This window comes from Penaeus monodon, unplaced genomic scaffold (assembly GCF_015228065.2).
Source record: "Penaeus monodon isolate SGIC_2016 unplaced genomic scaffold, NSTDA_Pmon_1 PmonScaffold_22805, whole genome shotgun sequence".
Taxonomy (NCBI): Eukaryota; Metazoa; Arthropoda; class Malacostraca; order Decapoda; family Penaeidae; genus Penaeus; species Penaeus monodon.
Window position 1 is genome coordinate 1 of NW_023652817.1, and position 5,138 is coordinate 5,138.

Below are 5,138 nucleotides of genomic sequence, written 5' to 3' on the forward strand. Positions count from 1 at the left end.
CCCCCTTTCTCCCTTTCCCCCTTTTTTTAACCCTCCACCGTCTCCCGTGTCCTTTCTAACCCTCCACCCGTCTCCCCGTGTCCTTTCTAACCCTCACCGTCTCCTCGAAATCTACGGACCATCACCAACCCCTGGAAGGCCCTTGACCAGCGGCCAGGTACGGCCATCCTGTTCTTCATCTACGCCTGGATCACGCCCTGGGTCCTCATGCCCTTCCTCGAGATCGGGAAAACCGATTTGTCCCCGGTGAGTCTGAGGGGGAGGGAGTGGGGGCGCGGAAGGGAGGGAGGGCGGCGGGCTAAGGGGACAGGGGGGGGGAAAGGGGGTAGGGTAGGGAGGGAAGGGGTAGAGAAGGGGGGGGAATCTGGGGGGGAGGGAGTGGGGGCGGGGAAGGGAGGGAAAGGGGAGGGGAACGGGAACGGGGAGGAAGGAGGGAGGGGACCAAGGGCGAGGAAGGGAGTGAGAGTGCAGGGGGGGGAGGGTTTGTGGGTTTTGGAGTTGTGGGATTGAGAAGGAATTTTTTTTTTTTGGGGTTGTTGAGAGGGATTTTGTTTCAGATGGATTTGTGGGTAGATGTGTGTGTGTGTGTGTGTGTGTGTGTTGTGTGTTTGTGGTGTGTGTGTATGTGTGTTTTGTGTGTTTGTATGTTAGACTAAAATATAAACTTTGACAAAGACATGGACACAGACCCAAATACAGACAGAAGCACAGACACAAAGACTTTACACTTCCATTTACACATACACTTACATATCACAGATACATACACACACACACACACACACACACACACACACACACACACAAAAACCCACACACACACACACAACACACAAACACACACAAACTTCACACACACACACACACCCAAACACACCACACAAACTTCACACACACACACACACGAACACTCAGCCTCCTTACACACACTAACACCACCCCCCAAACACACCACACAAGTAAACACATATAATCACACCTACTCTTCCACACCATTTTAAACCCCCCCACCCTTTTTAAAACACCACCAGAGGGATACCGACGAGCTGAAACCTTCGACTACATGAGTGAAGGTTCTAAGTTCTATGTCGTCGGCCTTGGTTCTGCATGGGGGCTCATCCCCATGCTTATCATCACCACTTGTTATTACCTCGTGTAAAAACCCACGTCGCCGCCCACGAGAAGTCTCTGAAGAAGCAGGTAAATATGCTGTGAAAATAAGGAATGATAATGATGATGAGGTTTATTATTGTCGTTGTCGCTGTTGATGTTGTTGTTGGTGGGAGTGTTTATGAATTTGTTTTTGTGGTTGTGAGGGAAGTAAGTTGTCATACGTGATTATAATACAGCTGTGATGATGATAATGATAATGATAATAGTGAAAATAGTAGTAATTGTTATCATTATCATTATATAATAATCATATTTACAATTTTCAAACAAACGCAACGAAATAAAAGTAATATGCAATTAATTCTCTCTCTCTCTCTCTCTCTCTCTCTTCTCTCTCTTCTCTCTCCTCCCCTCTCTCTCTCTCTCTATCTCTCTCTTCCCATTTCTTCTCTCTCTCTCTCTCCTATTCTTCTCTCCTCTCCTCTTTTCTCCTGTCCTTTCCCTTTCTCTCCTCTCCTCGCCCTTTCTCCTCTTCTCTCTCTTCATCCTCCTTCTTTTATTTTCCTCTCCTCGTATTTCCTCTCCCCTTCCCTCCTTCTCTCCTCTCCCCTCTCCCCAGGCCAGCAAGATGAACGTGGAATCCCTACGATCCGGCGACAAGACCACATGAGGCGGAGGTGCGCGTGGCCAAGGTGGGGGCCACTCTCACCTCGCTTTTCCTTATCTCGTGGACGCCCTATGCCGTGATCGCCTTCACCTGCACCTTCGGGAGGGAGGATCTGGTCACGCCCTTCGTGTCTATGATTCCTTGCCTGTACCTGCAAGATTGCGGCCTGTATTGACCCCTCGTCTACGCCATAAACCATCCCAAGTAAGTGCGGTCCCGGAAAATCGGGGTGTTTTCTCTCGGTTGATTTTTTTTAAGGGGATGCGTGTAATGGCGGAGCTCACTTTATTTGTTCGTCTCTGTTCAAACTAACGTTTTTTTTTTCTTTTCTCTCTCTGTCCTTCCTTTTTGCCTTTGTCTCTCTGTCTCTACTTCATTCTTTCTCTCTTTCTATGTTTCTTTCGCTTTCGCTTTCATTGTCTCTCCCTTTTTGCTTCTCCTTCTCTCCTCCCTCCTTTTTCCCTTCCCTCCTTCTCTTCTTCCCCCCTTTTCCCTTCCCTCTTCTTCTCTCCTTCCCTCTTCTTCTCTCCTTCCCTCTTCTTCTCTCTCCTCCCTGCCTCGCACAGGTACCGCGTCAAACTCACCAAGAAGAGCCTTGGTTCTGTGTCCACGAGAAGGGAGACCAGCGCACCGTCCAAAAACCGTCCCCAAAGGGAACCCACCGGTAATGCCTAAGATTCTTTAAGGAATAGAAGGTCTCTAAAAAGTGGCTGTGTATAAAAAAAAGCCCGATAACATGGCTATCCACGAAGCGAAACTACTCGACAACAATAGTCATGCATTTCCGCTGTCGAAGATGAGAATGAAGAAGCACCGAAAGCTATGGAAAAAAAGCCCACGAGAGATGATGATTAAACCTTTATCTTTGTAAGATGACGACCGCCTTAAACGGAACCTTTGCCTTCGCTTATGGCCTACCGAAGAGATTAATCGGCACAGAACATCGACTCCATTTCGGTTCTCCCCCAGAAGAGGAGTCTATAGGCCTTTCTCGAAACGTCATGTCTATTAATCCTCCCTTAATATTCCTCGAGCTGTATTTCGTTCCATTTACAGACTTACTGTAATGGTGTCTAAATCGAAGGAGGATGTTCAGGTATTTTCGGGGAGGAGGTTGTATCGAGGAAAGCTGTTCCTTAAATTTGGGAAAATGTATGTATTATTTTATCTGGAATCATATTGATTTCCTTTTCTTTTTATTTCCTACTTTATCTTGCCATTTTTGCGAGGGCAGCCTTTAAAACGAAAAAATTTAAAGGTTTAGGATCTAGTTTCAGGGCGAAAAACATCGCAGCGACGCGCGTATAAAAGGGAAAAAAAATCTGACGTAGAATTTTACACGCTTGGAAAAGAACGAGCAGCGAGAGAAAGTAACAAAATATAAACTTTATGATTCTTTTTTTCTTTATTTCGTGAACAGATTTATAAAAAGGTTAAACCCCATACTTTTTTCCCGGTTAATTAGTATGCGTTTAGCATCGAAAGTTATAATGAGTTGAAAAGGCAATATTTTTTTTCCGTTAATAACAAACCTCTCTGATCAAAGAAACACGTTTAAAAATATCCGTATTTCTATTATTCGCTTATCTGATCCACATCTATCTAATATTTAAATTAAGCTAGGAGTTTAAAAATTTGTATGAAAAAAAAGTGTTCGAAAATATTCTCGCGCCCTCTTAGTTTTAGACCGTGACACGCCATCGCGAGACGACCCTTGTGAAAAGAATAAACGATTTATCTAAAAATCGTGTAATTCCTTCTCCTTGTTCTTTCTCCTTCTCTTTATCGTTTCTTTTTTCCTCTACATGTCTTTCGTTAGAACTCTCTCTCTTTGGCCACAGAAGGGTTTTACCCGTTTTCTGTTCTTTCTTTTTTTGACACATTTTTTTTCTTTTTTTTTTCTCTCTTTTATGTGTAATCAGCGCCCACGCACATGCGTTGTAACTTTTTTTTAAAAAAGATATTTCTATTCTCCACTTTAGAGATATCGAAAGTTAGCGTAATAAAGATTAAATTTTTTTTAGGGACCCAGGTGTGTAACTGAAATTAATAACATTTGTTTCTCTTTAAAAAAATTTTGTTGGTTGTTATTTTTTTTATACTATTAATTATTATCATTATTATTATCATCGTTATTTTTTTTCATCCTCCCGAAGTGGATTCTTTCAATATTGGAATTCTTTTATATGTCCTTATGGCTGTGAATTTCTCCATGTGGACTTAATACTAAACCGAAGTAAATTTAATGCATATTTTCCGGTCGTTTGATTTCCCCCTTTCCCCCCTAGCTATTTATTGGCTTTGTACTTTATATTTTGGCTGAAATAAGGGAAAAACAAAAAAAAGGAAAAAAGATAATAATTTATTGGGCTTCTGGGATTATATTTAAATTACACTTCCCCGAATTTGCATTTGGAAAAAGTATAAGGTTGATGCAAATTTACCTTTTTCCCTAGTGTTTGCAGATCATTTTATGGATGGTGAAAAAACCTTGCTGATAACTATCCAAAAATCATTGTATCAAATTAATTCATAAAAAGTTTAAAAATAAAAAAAATTAAAAGCCCTTTTACAGTTCTCAAAGTCCACACCAACACAACAACACCACACACACACACACACACAAATAACATATATATTACATATATATAATATATATTATATTTTTATAATTAATATATTTATTATATATTATAAAATTATATAAAATAAAATTTCTAACAAGAAAAATGGTCAGTATTTTCTGCATATTTACCTTCTTAATTTTTTTATCCCTGCACAACTGAAAAGGGGGAACAAAATTTTTAAAAGTCCTAAAAATTAAAAAAAAAAAAAAAAAAAAAAAAAAATTTTTTTTTTTTTTTTTTTTTTATTTTTTTTTTTTTTTTTTTTTTTTTTTAAAATCTTATAATATTTTTTTTATAGGAAATATAATAATAATTAATTTTAAATCTAAATAACACCCCAACCAAAACCCCAAAAAAAACACAAACAAAATGAAGTTGCATGTAAACCCAAAATCCAACAAATTACTATGGCAACCACCACAGTCTGGCTTAATATTCTGCAACAGTGATACCGGATTTGATCAACGTAATTAATCGTATTTTATATATCTTAACTTACATACTTTATTTCTATATTAAATTATTTTTTTTTATATATTTAAAAAAAAAACCCAAAAATAATTATTTAAATAATTATTAAATTTAAATAAGTTAAAATTGGGGAAAAAAATTTTAAAAAAGCATTTTTTTTTTTATGGTTTTTTTTTTTTTTGGGGGGGGGGGGGGGGGGGGAAAAAAAATAAAAAAAAAAAAATTTTTTTTTATAAAAAAAATAAAAAAAAAAAAAAAAA

The 5,138-nt window shown here is 38.8% G+C and overlaps 1 pseudogene; it reads left to right on the plus strand.

Moving 5' to 3' along the window:
- Nucleotides 1-150: 150 nt before the first annotated feature.
- LOC119570183 lies at nucleotides 151-2,448 on the plus strand (annotated as a pseudogene).
- The last annotated feature ends 2,690 nt before the right edge of the window (nucleotides 2,449-5,138 follow it).